Raw genomic sequence first — 19,925 nt, 5'->3', positions numbered from 1 at the left:
AAAAGGGATAAAACAAAAAATAGGAAAACAGGATAGAAAAAAAGCAAAACAAAGTAGTGATGGAAAAACATTGAGGAGTTTAATCAGGATGGGAGCATGAGCATAGCCAAGGAGAAATTTGATGTTGTTTTAGCATGAGTTTAAAACATACAGTACTGATATATAGCTTTAGTAACAGAGATATTGCTCCACTACTTGGTAATATACATTGAGTAAAGTGTGTCACCTGTGACTTGATGATGACCAGGAGACATTTGTTGCTTGACCAGATATTCCTAGATGGCGAGTATTTTCTGAGTATATTTTGTAGAGAAGGGAAGGTGTTGTTTTTTATGTATTATGGGCAGTAAGTAGTAGGAGTAGGTAAGGGAAATAAGTAATTTAAGCCAGTTTAGGTAATGCAGTGCTGCACAGTGGTAGATATGGTTTGGTAAGCTGGATGTAAACTTGGCTATTTTATTGTAGCAAGCCTTAAATTTATTCAGCAGGTAGCTCAAAGATTAAACAGCATAGGTGATGCACAGAGAAGTGAGGGGAGAAGGTAAGAAGATGTTAAATATTTCCTGGAGGAGTCCATGGGAAAGGGTGGTCACAACCACAGTAACTCTGAAAGCAATACTGGAAGGATCAACAATTTAGCTTCGACTAATGCTTTACTGGTATCCATTCATGGTTTTGTCCCAACCACTTCAGCAAATGTCTCACCAAGGAATTTTCTGCTTCTGCTCACCTAGAAGGGTTGGATGGTCAGGTTATATATTTTCCTTAAATGGACAACATACATTAATTTGAAAACAAACTTTTTAAACTGCATTATTTACAAATAGAAATTAGAAAACAGATACTTTTAGAAATGTTTAAAACTTGAAATAGTCCTGCAGGGTCTGAAGACTTTTATGTTACCAAACAGAATTACCTCCATTTTACCTTTGTATGATGAATTTGTCAATATGCTTAACAGACATGGACTTGAAATTAAGTTTTTAATTAGTAGTAATGAACTAACAGAATAGGCTCTTTATGAGGAAGTTTGTGATTTAAATTTGAAAATCAATAATGACCTACTCTTTACTTCCTATGAGCAGCAATATGGTTCCAGTTTTTGTCATATGGATCAGCAGTGTTTTAAGATCATTTCTAGAAAATGTAACAAAATTAGTAGGGATCTACAACAATACAAAAGCAAGACTGTGTTTCCTCCATTTCATTGCCATGATGAGAAACATAAATTTCATAATCACACTAATACTGTTAATGAGAATTTGAGATCCTTTCCTAATCGAGTCAGGTCCTGGTTGATCTTGTGTTGGTTCTGAAACTGCTCCTGGTTCCCTTTTTTATACGGATCAGAGAGCTTAGCCAACATAACAAATCAGCAAATGGGGGCTATGTTGGTCAATCGGGGACATTACAACCACCATTCGGACCGATTGTCCTTTCCCCCTTTTCCAACTAGTTATCACAGATGATGAACTTGACATTGTGGGAAGAGAAAAACTTGGATTCTGTGGAACAGTCACTGGGTATGCACAATGCCTGTCATGATTACAAAATTTTCAGTTACAGTGCTGTGACTTTGATGTCATTACATTTCTCTTTATTTACCAAATGATTTTCTTATTTTCCTTTATATTCCATGAACATGGTAGATACACTAAGGGAACTGAGGTTATTCACTAGGAAAATTAATCTTAATATCTTCTTTAACAAGTCCCTAGAGGAGCACTGTGTTGCTAAATTCCAAAAGAAGAGTTATTTTAACCTCCTTCTACATCCCCTGATTTCTGCATTTGAAAAGGCTTGTGAAGTTGATGTTTATGCTGTGCTTAAGGCTTCTAAATGGTCATTTTGTGTTAATCTGTCATCAGATGAAAAAGACTTATTACAGAATTTTAAGGGAAACAGGGCAATTTGGTAAAGGAACTGGATAAGGAAGTGGGTACTGTTTTGTTTGACAGTATTTGATTTTTCTCCATTATGTTTACTTTATTGCAGGACACTTCTACTTATTTTCTGGTGTCCAAAAATGAAGTCAATATTGCACACCAGAAAATAGATTTGTTTCTAGAAGGTTGTCATTTGCAACACACTTTTGAGAACAAACTATTTGATTTTTTAAATAACCCCTCCATTCAGATACCTAGTATTTTTGGGTACCTGCCAAATCTTCGAATGCTCAAAATTTTGAACATTACATGGTCGAGACCAAATGTTTGAAATTTTGAGTGCTCGGAGATAGACGTTTAATGGCACCATATGGTGCCGATAGGGAGAATTTCCCTTTTCTGCACTGAAGTGCAGTCTCGGAGTTGGTATATTTAAGTAGGGGGGTGTGGGGGTGCAGCCTACACTGTTAAAGTGTTTTTTTCTGTTTTCTTTTTTTTTTTTTTTTTTTTTTTTTTTATATTCGAACATTCAAAGGTCAAACATTTGGTCTTGCCCATGTAATGTTCGACATTTTGGATGTTCGAACATTTAACATAGACCTGTATTTTTGTGATCCTGAATATCCATAAAGATATTATTCATCCTCCCCTTAGTCCAATTGTTTCAGCTTAGAATTCCAAAATGTAAGCATTTGCAGTGATCATAGATAGAATGTTAAAGGCTGCCTACAATGTCTTAACTCATATATTACAGGACTTGGAATTTTTTGAGTAGATTGCATGATGGCCTTTGGGATTCCAATTTAAAATTTTTGACCATTGATGTGGTTGATTTGTTTACACTTAAACTCTAAAATATAGAAATGGAATATTTCCATAACTTAAGTGGATTTTTTTAACTAACAATGAGGGCCAGTTGGTGATCAACTTTCTGTACCTCAATTTGGAGAATAATTGTATTTATTTTGAGGCAGAACTACATATATAAACAAGTTAAGGGAGTGGTCATGGGGACAGCTTATACCCCCATTTTTGTCACTGTTGTTATAAAATCATGGGAAGAGAAGTTTATTTTTTCCACCACTTTTACCTCTCTTACTGTAAATTATATCTGCATTATTTTGATGATATTTTTATTTTGTGGGGTGGTCCAGAACAGTAAATTACAAATTTCATTAATTATATGAATAATATCACATAAGTTTACTTATTCAATCAATATGAAATGTATTCATTATTTAGATATTATGATTTCCAAGGAGAATGGAGTTTTTTCTTCTACTGTAAATATGAAATCGACATTTAATAATTCTTATCTTCACTTTAAAACTGCCCATCCTTGCCATCAAAAAGCAAGTCTTGTTGAAGGACAAGCTATTAAACTTTCTCGAATGATTTCCAAAGAGCCAGTGTTTTTAGATGAACTTAACAATCTTAAGGATATGTTGCTGAAGAATGATTACCCAATTAATCTAATTAATGACAGTTTTTAGTATATTATTGAACATGGACAATGATGGTAGATTCCAATTTTAGGTAAATCTAGTGAGGAGCTGAATAATATATTCAATTCCACTGCACCTAAAAACTGTTTTACCATTGCTACGGTTCTGGTGCATAGTCATGATTCTATCAAGATTAAAGATATTAATAATTCTAGTTGAAAAATAGTTAGAGGTAATGACATTTACAGTAAAGTCGGAGCCAGACCACAGTTTGTGTTTAAGATAGCTAATAATTTTAAACAGATTTCTGAAGGGGAAGGAAAGAACCAAGTTTATGGGATATTGAAAACTGGAACTCAAAAATGTGGAGCATGTGAACAATGTAATTTTCTTATACAAATAGTAAGGTTACTTTTCAGTATGGCAAGTGTTCCACTAAAGGTTTAGTATATTTAGCTAAATGTTTGACATGTCCCGCTTTTTATGTGGGCAAAACTGAGCAAACCCCCCCCCCGGGAGAGAATTTATGAACATGTATATGATATTAATAAAGCTAATGACAAGAACTCTTTATTTAGATGCTCTTTGATCTGTAATAATTTTAAGAATTTAATATTTGGAATTTTAGAAATTCTGGCTTTTGATCTTAGATAGGGCATGTGGGAAAACTCTTTAGAATACAAGGAACTGCTATAGCAGTTATGCTTTAATACTCACAGTTCTCCATGGATTAATGGGACTGTGTCCATAGTTCTCTTCTTTAAAATGAGAGCAGCTAAACTTTGAAGTATATTATTAATTTTTTAAATATAAGTTATTGTCACATTATATCTTGATTAATAAATACTATATGGAGGATATTAGTTTAACATTGTCTATTTGAATAATATTTAACTAATTCATTCATTTTAAATACATATTGTTGTCTGTTATGCATACACTGATCAATTTATTTCAACTGATCCAGTTTCCTCCCACTTTACAAAGACATACATCTGGAGTGTTTCCCCCCCTTGGCCTCTGCAGAAAATTGGCTTTGTTCCAATTCAGACTTTCCCAGTAAACAAAATGTTAAATAAATAAAATAAATAAATAAATGTATATGTTCTTATATTTCAATGTTTATGTAGTAGGCTAAGTATTGGATGACTGTCACTTTAATTTTAATTTTTTTTTTTAATTCTTTGATTACGATTAATTGGTGCTATTTAAACATTTTTTAACAGCTCTGAAGAAGCAATGTTACTATGGGCAAAAGCACTTAACTGATGTTTGCCAGAATATTAGATGAAAGTAAATTATTTTATTCACTTATATAAAAATGTACCATTGACGTCACTTCTCATAGCAAACTATTAGGCATGATAGTGGATGATAATCTTACATTTGACCTGCATATTCAAAGTTGCATAAAAAAAAGTCATCAAAAATAGGGATGCTTTACAGAGCCAAAATATTTCTCATTGGCGCAACTAAAACTACACTTTCCACTACTTATCTCCTCCTCATGCTTCTTTATGGTGGTTCCATCCTTACTAACCTCCAGGCTTCACAAAAATTAAAATTGAGCAATACTATAATAAAGTCGTTAAATTTGCAGCAGCTACCCCCTTCAGAGCCCACCACTGTATAGCACTGAAAAGCCTAAATTGGTTAAAACTGCCATATCAACTAACATATACACAACTTTTTGTCACCTATAAAATTATCCATCTGCCTGTTCAGCACTAAAACACATTCTACAGAACTATGTTCCCAGTTGGTCATTGCCATCCAGTGACCAAAAACTCCTGTCTATGTATAAACCTAGCAAATATGCTGGGCATTGTCTGTACTTGTACAAGGTTGCTAAGGCCTGGAACTCCTTACATATATCCATCAGGTCTATACTTTCCCTACTATCTTTCAAAAGCACTCTGAAAGAATTCCTAGCTAAAATCTGTCTCTGTTCTTGTTCAAATCCAGGATAAACTATATCCCAAAATGTGAGCAAGTATCTTTACATTCCTTATACTTCCTTACTCTCCCTTCTTCACTTACTTCCTTACTGCTATCTAATTGTCTTCCCTGACTTTCTCTCTAAATATACCATAAGCCTGTTTTTCCCTCACCTAATATTGCAATTCCCATTTGTATTAAACTAGCTTACTTTTGCTTTCTCTGCAAGCTTTATAAAGTTTCTCTAAATATTAAATGATTATTAAATACCTTGTATCGATTTATAGCCAATGTTTTTATAGTATGTCTAATTTGTTATAATTATTTAAACTGCAAATGTCTGTTTTATTTTTGAAGATTGTAAAATTATTGTTCTTATAATGTTTTATAATAATTCTGAGCTTTTCTCCCCCATTCTCCCTCGAAAATGGGTTTCTATCCAGTCAGACTTTCCCAGTAATCAAATGTCAATAAATAAATAAATATTCCACAGGAGCCTAGTTTATTGGAATCACTGCAAGCTTTGTTGTTGTTTTTTTTTTTTTTTTTGCAGTTATCATTTTCACTTTGCATTTACTGTTTCTTTTATGATATTGTTTCCTGAGATGATGATGAAAGAAACTTTCTGTGCTGTCAGGGATCTAGGTGTAAAGAGCATTTTTTTTTTTTTTTTTTTTGCATTTAGGAGTAGTTGGTAGTCCTGTAGCCAAGACTCAGTAGAGGAGAAGGAGTTTTGGATCATTTTAAGAAGAAGTTGCAGATTTGGTGCAGAGTACATGAGAGTGGCATTGTCAGGATATTGGACTATGGAGGCATCTTTTGTGACTTTGCAAAGGCTGTGACATGCCAAGGAAGAGGGAAGATACCAGGTAGCTGATATTTCTATTGGAGTTTATGGTTTCAGTAAAACTAAGTAGAGCAGTAGTGGTGTGGTGTGGTGGCAAGGTCAGAAGCTGTGTTGGGTGGAGCAGGCTAGGAGTTGGAAATGAATAAATTTTTGTAATATTTTGAAGGGGTGTGGTAGAATATCTATTGACCAGTAGATGGAGAAGCTGTTGGAGATTCCCCAGTTTACATAGAGGTATAATGTAGGATTTTTTTGGAATGATGTATCAGTATGGATACTGGTCATGCAATTGTATCTCCAGCAATTCCGAGATAATCTGAGGGCAGGTTGTCTGTGACTGTGGCTAAATACTCTGTTTATCATGATTTGCCTGAGTTCTTTGGTGACCCAGGAGATAGGGTTGGATTTGTCTCTTTTAACAAAACAGTGTAAGAAACTTCTCTGTGTGGAAGATTTTCAGTCCATATATCTCTAGGTAATCACTGTATATTAATCAGATCAGACAATAGTAGTAGAAGAAGCGAACTCAAACTCATCTTAAGTAAAAAAAAAATAATAAAAAATATATAATTGTACAGAATTACTAAGTATTCAAAAGTAATCCAAGTAAGGCAGCAGTCTGTTTCCAGTCAAAAATCCTTTATTAAGAACACAGACAAGCAATCCAAGTAAAACAAACATAGAGTAATAGTTTCCTCTCAAGCTTTCTAAATATATGATATAATGTGAGCTAGTTTGTTTAGAATGTCAAGGGATGTATTAATGAAGTGATTGACAGCATCATCTAAGGGTAGGTTTCTTAGGCTATCCCAGTTGTATTTGTATATGTACTTCATGAAGGTGTTAATGTTGAAAATTATTTTACTTATAAGATGACAAATTATATGATTTTTGTGTATGATTAGTTTATCTATTGGCAAAGGCGGGGATGTGGTCACTGATGGTGACAGGTAGATAGCCAGTAGAGTTAATTTTGTGAAGGGCAGTGTACCTAGTCTAGTGCTGACTGCCAATTGATGCATTTGTCTATTCTAGTAACAATGGTGACTTGGCTCCTTACAACCAAAAGTTCTATCTCACTCCAAGCCACTTTAATTTATAGAATCCTAGAAACAGGTTACTGCCTACATCTAAAAAGGCTATTTCCAATTAGGCCTGTAACCTACTACCTAAGATGCTCAGAGGATGAGTCATTACCTCCCATCTGACCAAGGTTTAAGAATGCAAAAGGTGAAGGAGTCTTTTTTAATATGGCTTTCCATTGAGCTGAAAACCAGCCAATCTCTAAAATCCTTCAAAGCAGCTCCCAAGAGCTGAGGAAGGATTACTTCCTGCAAATACCTCAGCAAAAATAGCTAACTCTGCTGAATATGTCAGTGAGAGTAAGTCATATGTTATGGTGTAACTGGGGACCCACGACACTGGCATGGCACAGCACAGTACCATCTGTGCTTGGCTGGATGAGGTTCAAATTGTGAACACAGGAAATCATGGAAATGACATGCTGCAAGGGATGTGAGAACCATGGCTAAGTATGCAAATTGAGTAGAAGCTCTGCATATCATGAACTGCAGTTTATAAGCAGATTTATAAAGGGGAGGGTGGGGGGGGGTTGTGCATAGCACAAACTACACCTTATAATTAGGTGCACAAAGAGGGGATGCTATAGCTATTATGTGTACCCATAGCATACCTACATACCCACTGAAGCCTGTGCCTCCTAGGCAGTTGTCTCATAGACAAGCATAATCAGGACCAAAGTTGTAGGAACTGGTGTAGAATGTGAGTACTTGGGGCAGCCATAGCAGGTCTGTAAAACAGATGTGATGAAGAGTTACTGATATGGTACTCCACACAAAGCAAAAGTTATGTGACATTGTGACGGCCAGGTCCACCACAAGGGGTGGACCACCAACACTGAAGATGTTGAACTGGGAGAAGGGTTTTTTGGTGTCATTTGCCAGCCTCTAATACCTGTAAGTGATTTGCATGTATGAGCTGGGCTGGCACCAGCCATCTGTGTATCAGCAGAGGAAGCATCAGGGTAGTGATGTCCATTACAGGCACTACAGCAAACTCCACTGCAAGCTGAAGAGCTGTCAAAGGCCCACCTGCTTGTCCTTCCAGCTACCTCTGGTTTGCATCAGCAACCACTTACATTACACGGTGCATCTGCCAATGTATGTTACAGTGGTATATTTAAGTGTATCAGCATGCATGTCACATCGGCTTATATAGGCATACATGTGTGAGCTGACAATGCTGTGTGTGTTAATGCTCTCAGAGATTCAACTGGTAGATGGTCCAGCACAACAGGACAATGTAGTAATGACATTAGTAGAGCATTTATGGCTGATAATGATGACATCATGCATGTGGCATTGTCCAAAGACACAGTGGCATTGTCATTGTTTGCAACACTAAAGTGACCTGGTCATCCACATCCCTCATTGCCAAAGCCCTTGTGGAGAAACCGGCTGAAAATACTATTTTACCAGTGAATGACAGACTGCCTATACCTGTGAGTCCTTCACAGACTCCACCTATGTTCACAACTATACAGTATCTGATGTGCACCACTAAGGGAGTGGGTATACCCACCACAGGAGCTAAACACAGGGAGATGCAGCACTAGCATGACTTCTGGACTGTCCCTGATATGGCTATGACATCCCTAAGATGTGTCTCATAAGTCTGCACACTCATGATCCCATAGTCCTACCACTATCCAGTGGTCAGTGAGCAAGCAGCATGCTACTGCTGGTTGTAGGATTATCTAGGTTATGAGAAATGATGCTCAAGACACTCAAGACATGGAATGTTCTGTCAATGTATGAACTCAGTTGATCTCAAAGTCCTTCTCCCTCCCTGCAACAGACCACATGGAGTCCTGAACTCATGTGCCAACACAGTAAACACCACTAATGGTCACATCAAGGCAGCTTTACCCCATAACTGTATGATATGATCTCTGATTCCCCACAACTTCCCAGAGTACATGGCTACCATGTTCGCCTTGCTTGGTCTTACACTTATTGTAGTGTTGTAGACAGCTGTCAGTCATGTCAGTATATCTTCTCTTCCAAGCAAATGATCTTGGCTGGGCCTTACTCACCTCACCAAACGTGTGGGGGCATGGTAAAGTCCAGATCACAGCATGCCCAGCCCAACCATTGTCCTTCATAGACTGGGTATGATACCTGTTGAATCATTTTATTCTATGATGTCTGTGTCATGGCACATAGCTCTGGACAAGATGCTACCACTTTGTTAATGCTAAAATGTACTGCATCCACCTCTGTGTTGACTGTAGCACTGCTGTTGCATGTTCCCCCATATTTTCCACCCTAACATTCTGCAGCTGCTGCTACATTTCTATTGGAAGGTATGCCATACTGTTTACCTACTGCTCTATATTTTTTGCAATGCCATTGTGTGTAGCATAGCACACAGAACAAACATCTTGCTGAATATTGCTGAACTCTATTGTAGTGCCTTTCATGAGGTGTCTAAACATTGGAAGCATCCCTTCAGTGTTCTAAATAAATGATTCACTATCTTTCACATTTCCACATAGGCTCTGTTATGTGTTTCTTGTATGGTCCTTAGGTTGCATATTAGGGTCATCAACCAAGGTGATAGGACATACCCAGCAACACCTGCAATGTACAATTCATAACATATTATACGTGGCCTGGTGCCTGTTACCTGCGCATATAGACTTGTCTATTTAGCATAAGTGTGCACCTACCAACCAGGTGACACTATGTGAAATCCCCTCAGATAAACTTGGTATAGTAAGGATGTGTACCAAATGTATGTTTTCATATGAACTGCCTGGGCAGTCATGGACAAATTATAAATAATGCCCTGAGCATTACAGACCACTTGGCAATTCGGGGAGAGGTAGCTCTTCCAGTTGATGTATTGTAAGCTCTCTAAACCTAGTGGGGTCTTAGCAGTAACATGTGGGCAATCAATGCCTCATAGAATCTCAGGCAAATGAGTTACATCATAAAAGGCCTGAATGGTATTGGTTCTCCTCTCTACATTGTTGGGGAATCATAATGCCTACCTGCATGTTGTAGTATTAAACCAAGGTACTAGTTTAGGACTCAAAATGCTATGCTATGCTACTCTACATGTTGTAGCATTAAATCAAGGAACAGGCTTGGGATTTAAGATCCTGATGACCACAATATCCCTAACATCTGTAGTATGTTGCCAGAAGGATTTTGAAGTTACAATGGTTAAGGCTGCACATATCTTTGTATTTATAGGCATGTCATTCCACATGTGGTTGACACAGTTCAGCTCCTTCTCTGATGGCATCCCTGTCTACTTGAAAATGGTCCAAAATCTGTTGGTCTCTGAGCTGGTGGCATGTTAGGTCCTGCCTGTACTTTCTCAGGTGACAGAGAGTGGAGTGACTCACAGCATTGTCAGGCCCTGAAAGTGGCTCCCAAATCATGCTCTGTGCTACAGCTGCTGCTACGGCCATTCCTAGCATCGCTCTCACTGTACACTAGGAATCAAAGATTTCAAGAAGGCTATGTGCCACCTTTCAATAAGACCATTTTATACACTTCTGAATTTTTCCACATTTTTGTTTTCCTTCATTTGTGTAATCCATGTGGTTCATTTGCATGGGATTGCTCATCTTCATGTCATTGTACACCTGAGTATTGCATGGAGGTACTGTCTGTGTCTCTGAAATGTCAACACCCTGAGCATTACCACTATCCGTATTAATCTGCACTGTGCAATGCACTGTCTATGAATACCAGCCTATGAGTTGTGCTTGTGAACTGCAGTAGTGCCACTGTATTAGCTACTCTCAAATATGCATGCTGAACTAAAAAGTAAAATGCATTCTTATGATATTACCTAATGAAAATAAACATTTTTAAACATTTAATATTATTTGAACTGAACAGCAATATGCCATAAGACAAAATGGTTTCTTTAGCTACATATTGAAAAGAAGGACATGCAATGTCAATTTGCTACAAGCTAAAAAAAAAGACCAAAAAATAGAGAAGAACTAATATCAAACATCACTCTTCACCTGATGACAGGTCACATGATGACAATCAGGCTCATTTGTGTATCTCTTTCAATAAAGGTATTAAAGATACATAGCCATTCAAAACAAGTGAAATATGTTCCCCTAAACGTAAAATCCAATGATCATCATGTGACCCACTTTGATATTATATAAATGGTAGATGGTATCTTTTGTTTAATATGCCTGAAGAAGCCTTGCAGTTAACTCCTACTGACGCCTCTAGGCATCAGATATTGCTTGTTCATATTTGCATTAATAATTCCAAAACCATGCTATGTGCATGATTTTAAAGCATTTCATCTTAAAGGTTGCACAATAGCAAACTCAACTGCATTAATATTTGACCTCTGTCTAGTCAGGTAAATAGATATTAACTGCTGTTTTTATGATATCAATTTATATAGATATCATTTTTACATGTTTCTAACTATCTCAACAACCAAGTAACACAGGCAGAATCCTTAGCCTTAAATGAAATCTCTCAGCTAGATGAATAAAATGCTTCTGACAGTATGTGTTTAACTTGAGTGGTTGCCGAGATATTGTAAGTTGTTTACAACATATTAGAAATGTAATAGTTACTGTGCTTACTGTGACTTATAAAATTCAATTTAAGACCCAGAACCTAAGGAATACTTACACTGTAAAACAAAGTTTGTGCTGAAGAGTTTACCATTTATATTTCTTTCATAATCCCTGTGGTTCCCGAGATATGAGCACTTGTTTGAAATGTGAGGACATAATTTGATTCTGTTAAAAGGTTTAGGCTCCACCCATAGGAAGTTACATTGCAAATTTCCTGAGCTCCTTTGGAGTGAATGAGTTAAGGCACAGGTTTTTACTAGCAGTTTTAAAAGTTGTACAAGTCTAATAAACCACTTCATTACCAGCTGCTTGCAGTTCCAGTGACTTCTGTTTTACTTGTTTGCCTGTATAATGACACTAAGTTCAGGGACAGGGAGCAGAAGGTATTGCTCAGGTCAGTGGTGGCTAACATGGCATTCATTGCTGGATCCATGTGGCAGATGGTTACCACCCTCCAATCTGACTGTGAATGTCTTGCAGTCTGTGGCCATGGGAGAGTCAGGAAGCAAGGTGACTGGTTACAGGCCAGATATATCCAGATGACACAGACCATTCCAGAGGTGTCCTCACTGTCAACTCTGACCACACATGCCACCACACATGGCCATGGATGGTTCATGTATATAAACATCAATGCTCCTCAGAATCCACCTCTTGGACACCTTACCAAGTTGCACACTCTTGCTTCCATAATTCTACACCATCACTTTCCACTGTTAGTAGATAGAGCATCATATTTACATATGGCCATTGTAGTGGTTACATACACCATATAGCTATGGTTCCTAACATAAGATCCCCATTAAGATGCATTCACCTACCCACATAGTTTTACACATTTCCTGCCATGGAGTGCATCAGGCCTGAAGACTACAGGTAACCACAGCACAGATCACCATTGTCTGACACAAGGCAGCTGCACCTTCACCTCTGGAGGAAGTGATCTCAGACTCTCTACAACCAGTCTATGTGGCTACCACATCTATCTCCCATGACCCTGGCTATATAACAGCATTGCTCAACCCATAACTGTGTCTCCACACCAGTGTAAATTATGATGACTGTGCCTTCCTACCTACTACCTTCACTGGGTAAGGTAATGTCTGTAGCTCAGTGACTAGTCCATATACTACCTTCACTGGGTAAGGTAATGTCTGTTGCTCAGTGCCTAGTCCATGTACTCTATAGCATACCAGGGTTTGACAATGTATGTATCATTTTACTTTGTTTTCTCTGTTACATGGCCTATAATTGTGGATGAGATGACAACTCTCTACTAGTGCTGAAGTTTACTGTGCCCAACTCTACCTTGTATGGTGTACTGATGTTGCCTGTCTCTCTGGTATCTGTATACCCTGCTGTTTGTCTGCTGATCTAAAAGGTATAGTACACCCTGTTGTTGAAGCCATTTCTGGACAACATTGTTACGTAACAATGGTGCGCATTACAAATATCAGACTGCAGGTTTTAGGTGAATATACAATACCGCACCACGTGCATCTACACAAATGAAGCAAACCATAAATTAAACATATGCCCATTCTATATCATTCCATGTTCCTGCATATGTAGTACATTATGATCTCTACCAGAGATGGTAGCACATGTATACTATGTGCAATAAAGCATACATGTAATTGCTTAGGGAGTTGCAAAAAAACAAACAAACAAATAAGCTTCATGTTTAAGTTTTCATTTTCTTTTTTTCATATCTCCCAAGTGTGCTATTTTCTTCAGTATTTATTGGATTTTAGCCTTCAAACTGCTCCTTTCTGAATTTTTGACTTACACTAAGCCCATTTTAAAGATCATAAAGTGAGCAACTGATGAATTACATTACACATATTTTAACACTGACTGTTTTCTTTGAAAACATTAATATAAAATAATATGCTGTTAAAGGTGCTTGCTACATGTAAGCCAGAGCACTTCCTAAAGTCATATTATCACTCTGATTCCTGGGATGAAGTAATTGTGGGATTGGTTATATTACTGCAGGACAACAGGAATACTGGAAAATGAGCAGTTGATGAAACAACAGAAAGGAGTGTAATATTAGAGCATAGTGCCTGTTTTTTTTTTTTTTTTTAGTTTATTTCTTTTCCATTGAATTTTAATTTTAAGTGGTAACAGTAGAAAGATAATTAGCATGAGGTGTTGGATGGTAAGAAGCAGACCATTGCTGGAAACTGTTGCAGCATGAGGTAAGCTTATAAATATATATATATATATATATATATATATATATATATATATATATATATTTATATTCCTGTCAGGCAACCAGATATATAGTGGCAGTGGATATTGTCTGCCTTGCCAATTGACTACTTTGTTGTTGCTGTTGAGCAGTTCCATGTTTGTGTGAAATGAGTTGAAATTACTGCAGCCCATTTTTATTTTTTATTTTATTTCTGTCAAACATTGTAGATGTACCCAGAAAAAAGATAATTGCTATGTGAGGGCAGTTTAAAAGTGACTGATGTCATTTGCTCATTATTCTGCTTTTTTCTAGACTAATGTGATTTCTGTGAAACAAGTTAGAATACTTTGACACTGTCTGTATGTAACAGTTAAATACATTGCTGTGACCTTTATTTTTCTCAAAATCAGACATTTGAAATGTGCACAGCTGGCAATGTGGCTATAACGGCTGACTAAGAAGCTGTCTGAGAATGAGGATAGTAACTGAATATTAAGCCATTAATTTAGCTTTGCAGGACTAGTGTGTATTTGTGTGACATAAGATAGAATATTTTACTGTGACTACTACTTTTGGCTTCAGATGCATTATTGTGGTTATTGCTGTTTTTATTTATTCATTTATTTATTTATTTATTTATTTATTTATTTATTTATTTATTTCTATTACCACAGTCAGACACTCAATAAAGTGACTATTAATGCTGGGTAAGGGGTGCCTTAGAAGTAAATGGCCCTGCGATTGTTTAACAGGTATTATGCTGGCTTTGCAGGACTATTGTGTATTTCTGTAAAGTAAGCTGGATTATTTTATTGTAGCTACTTTGTGTTTTTGTGAAACAAACTTGAAATACTTACTTTAGGCAATATTTTTACCACAGTAGACAGCTGAGGCATACATGATCAAGAAAGTGGCTATAATTGTTCAGTGTGGGGGTGTCTGTGGATACAAATGACTGACCATATTGTTATTTGCTCATGTTATACTGTTATTATTCTTACTTTGCAAGAATAATGTGTATTGTGGTGAAGTGAACTGGAATAAATTATTAGGATAATGTTTCCCTCACCATCAGATATTAGAGGTTACACAGTAAATAAAGTGGCTGTAATTGACGTGTTTGGAGACCATCTGTGGACAAAAGTGGCTAGTCCATTCATGAAGTTTGATTTCTGTTACTCACTGATCATATAAGGTGGCAAGAACAGTGTTGCATGGTATGCTTTACTTACTTAAGTATGTGTAAACTTATTGCTATTATGGATTATGCTTATATGTATGTGCATGTGTATGGGGGGATTGCATTGTGTATAAGAGCATTGAGTTGGCCATAATTTCTTTCAATTTCCATCACAATCAGGCATTACCATTCTACAAAATAAGTGATTATCTGTGATTATCTGGGCAAGATATGTGTGAAATCAACTTGACACACTGGCAAATTGTGTAGCAATCTCACAGCACGTGTTAATGTCATTGAGGTCTTGGCTGATAATCCTTTGAGATGCATCTGTATGTACACCCTCTCTCTGTATGGATTTATCCAGCAGATTTGACTTTTCTAACTTCCTAATGACATTTCATAGGTAAACTAATGTTCCTCTAATTTTATCTTTTAGATAAGTGTACAGTGCTCTGTCTTTTGATAAACCTGGTTTGTAATGGGTAGTCTCAATGTGTGTGTGGGTGTATGTGTGTGTGTGTGTGTGTGTGTGTGTGTGTGTGTGTGTGTGTGTGTGTGTGTGTGTGTGTCATGCAAAATAATATTATTGATTTACACCTGATGACACACAGTATTGGCAGTCACCAAAATAACTCTTCTAAGTAATAGTAAAAAATCAGTAAACAAAGTCATTATCTTTAAAAATTGCATCTGAAGGCTGGCAGCTCCCATATTCCAGGTTGTATAAGTGAATGTTAGCATAAGGTTTTTAGATGTCTTTACCCTGGATCCTATCAAGTGAAAATCTCTCCCTGCTCAGTGATGTGCATAGAAGATCACTATAACTTGTATTGTTGCTAGAGACAGTGTCATAATTATTTCTTTAACTTTTCTGCCTACCAAATCTTAGAGATTTTGCACAGAATGCTGTTATAGCTTGTGTAGAAATTGGGGACACTGTGGTCATTATTTCTTACCATTCTTCAGCATCAAACCTTTGTTGTGTGCAAAGAAGTTTACTAAAACTTGTCTAGGATCATTGGACTGTCTACTAGTAACAATTTGGAATATATTACATATTACTGCAATCATTATTTTATTTCACTTTCCACACAATGGAGGTATGGGTAGGGGGCATGCTGTGTGCATTTTTCTGAAAGCACCAAGCTGAAAAATGTCACTGCAATCTGCTTGTTCTTTATCTTTTTTCCCAGTCTGACATATTGGGAGTTCATAAAAGTAGCTGTTTTTTGAGCCTAGTGGTAAGGAGGCATACTGTGTACCTGTATGAGAGCAGCAATGTAAAATATATAAATGTGTCTATTTGTTCCTTTACTTTCATCCCAGTATAACACCAGAGTAATAGAAAGAAGGTGCCTACTTCATTTTTGGGAGGTAGGGAGACAGGCACATTTCACAAATATGATTTGCGTGTCCTCTTTAAAGTATCTGTCTTTTTTGTTTATTGGGAAATACTGTTTTGACAGCTTTGAACATTAAGTCTTGGACACAAATTACTTTTTTCTTGATAGAAAAAAATAAATTTCTTTCCTGCATGATGATTTTTATTCAGACCAGCATTAGTTAAAAGCAGGGGAAAATGCTGTAAAATGTACTTTAGAGCATCCAGAACTTCATGTCTTCAGGGGCTACAGTGGCCCACAGTCCCACAGTTTAATATAACTATTGCCACAGCAGTTCTTATAGTGATGCTTTGTCCAGTTAGAGCATGTTGAGAAGACATTTGTGGCTCCCTCTCTCTTAAAGTTGGCTATGTCTTCAGGAAATTGGCCACCAATGATGCAGGGAGGGGTAACAGTGCAGGACCTTAGATTAGAATTTGAAAAATCCTGGCTACAGCCTTGATCACCACAATGATATGAGGTTGTGAATGGGGGTCATCATCCATGGTTCCACTGCATACCTCAGAATCCCCTGCAACAAATAGTGGTGATACTATTATATTTGGTCTGCTACATGACTGCAAGGTGGCTGTGTATTGTGGGCTCTTTCCCTAAAAATATGTGTACCTACTGAGTAGTTGCCCCTGGGGAAAGTCACCCCTCATAAAACTTTGGCACACGTTGGAAATGAGCCAGATATGAGAATAATGGGGCCTGCTTGAGTCACACATGGATATAAGTGAAACCCTATGCATTAAAAAACACTTGACATTTGAGGGAATTACATTTCTTCCTGTTGGGGTATTTGACACCCTGTTGACCAGATGGGGACTTAATGGTAATGTGTGTGTGCAATCAGAGTCTCCTAGGACCTTGGAAATGGGCAGGGTTGTAGAATGCCCATGTGGTAGAGGTTATCTCCTTTGCAGTCCTTGTGAATCATATGGTCTCCTTCTGTTGCTGCAACATAATGTCAAGGAACTGGTGTAGGATGCATGATGCCTACAACTGCAAAATTCCTAACATAACCCCTGTAGATCACTGAAATGTTTCTGTAGCTAAGATGGTTAAAGCTACATATACCTTAATGTCCACGGGAATGGGTAGTGCTTGCATCACCTTTCATTCTACATATAGGCAACAATTTCTGGATTCTAAAACAGGTGATTGCTTTGATGCTGCATGCCTGCTCAGTTCATTTTTGAATTGCTCCATTATCTTTGAGAGCATCTTTTACATAACCACTGCCTCTCATTTACATGTATATTATCATTTCCATATCATGGTGCAGTCATTTGCATACCCTACATAATGCACCACCTCAACACAGCCATAATGATTCTGTCTCTGAATCACATCCTCCATATGCATCTCCTTTGTTCATGCTATTTTGCTGAGCACAATGACATGTCTATTGACTAAATATCAGCATGTAGAACTGTGATATGAAATATAAACATATATTGTGTAGCTGCCATCAGCAAGAAATCAGTTCAAGAATGGTCTGACCTCCATTCTGCTCAGTGTTGGATCAAAGAGAAGTATATGTTAAAATCTGAATGTTTGTGATGGGTGATGAAAGCTACAAGTTGGAATATTCACTCAACTAGGATTTTCCTCCACCCTTTAGCCAAGTGTAAAGGATTGTCAGTTTTGTTTTTAGCTGCTGCTGGTATACTAACACCCATAAGTTCTCTCACAGGAATCATTATAAACATAATAATTTAACTAAGGCAACACACTGAGGTGATCACAGAGTGAGAACAGAAATATTGAAGCTACATGATTTTGTACATGAATGTCCATGTTCATGTTAGATGGTAATAGCCTGGTATTGTCTGGCACACAGATAAGGAGACATCCATTTGGTCACAAGTTCTAATTATATTCACTCAGTCAGATGCCTGGGTGTGTGTCCACATAATTCTATTGTGTTTGGCAGTGCTTATTCCACATAGGGAAGGGCTATAAAGGTGCCTTAAATGTTGATTAATCATCATTGCCATGAATAACAAAGCCAGCTATGGGGAGATCAAATTTATAGTGGCTGAAACATGAAACAAACACTATTTCTTTTCAAATTTGTCAGTGAAAACAAAGAATAGCTAAAGTAATAAACTGCTATAATTGTCAGGAGACATTCAAGATATAAAATCTGTCCTGGCTTAAATGTGATGAACTGATTAACTCATAAGGACATTTCATCTTCCTCATGATATGGATGCCAAAAGAAGGTTTCTTTCATGTCTCAAGACAGTTTCATGCTCCATATGAACATCGTTGGGTGTCTTATACCTCATCATCTCAAGCTTTTAAATGATTGACATGTCAATGTCATCTGTAAATATATCCCAGTAGTAATGCTGATCCTGCTGATGTTGGCAAGAAACATTTCTACACTTACAAAATAACAATGGAAGGAAATCTGTATGGTTCCCAAGTGTACAACAAAATCCAGAAGGTGAGGTGAAGAATTTGTGCTTGGAAGTGTTAGCATAGGTATTTTTATACTCCAAGCAGGCATCAGATTAATTTTCCTCAGGTTGCTAACAGATGCTACTGACATGGTGGGAAAGAAACAGAGAGAGAGAAAGAGAGATCACTTTGAACATGATTTTTTGAGAGTGTAATGATTTAGCAGATATTAAAAATTCCCTACAGAGTACTCTGTCAGAAATATCAGATGGATAAATGGCTGTAAGTAAGGAAATAAGTCTTTTGAACTGGAACACAGGATCTGAATTGCCTAGACATTGTAAGGCCTTATTAAGTTTAATTCTGTTGGCTACCAAAAAACAATTAATAGAAAATGGAAACCAAAATTTAAATAACTGTATTTGAAGTATTGAGTATTGTAAAATAGATAAAAAAACTGGAAGATGAATCTTTTGAAATGGGAATGAGGACATTACATAGAAATAAATGGAATCTGTGGGAACAATAGATGCAGAGGAATGTTCGGTAATTGGAGAAGGAGTGAGGTTTAAAGGAAGGCAGGAAATGAGAAATTTATGTAATAAATTTCATTGAATGACAATTGTTAGAAGGAAAACCTCTATGTATTGTATAATACATGAAAAACTTTTAAATGGTTTGTTTCCTTTTCTATACAAATTTGAGTGCCTATGTTATAAGCAAAATTTTAATAAAGGTGTTTAAAAAAAAGAAGCATTTCTGTACCATCTCTGAGAAAATCCTGGCCAACATTTAAAAGGAAGATGAGACTGAGTGTTACAAGTCAGATAAGAAAACTCTGGGGTGGTATTATGACAACAAAGGACAGAAAAGACATAATTTTATTTATTTACTTATTTAAAGTTTGTTAACCAGGAGAGTGAGCTGCTACACGACCCTATTCAACCTCTGCCTGAGGTAACACAACAAATCC

This window comes from Protopterus annectens, chromosome 17.part0 (genome assembly GCF_019279795.1).
Source record: "Protopterus annectens isolate FY-2018-M chromosome 17.part0, PAN1.0, whole genome shotgun sequence".
NCBI lineage: Eukaryota > Metazoa > Chordata > Ceratodontiformes > Protopteridae > Protopterus > Protopterus annectens.
This window is presented reverse-complemented; position numbering follows the sequence as displayed.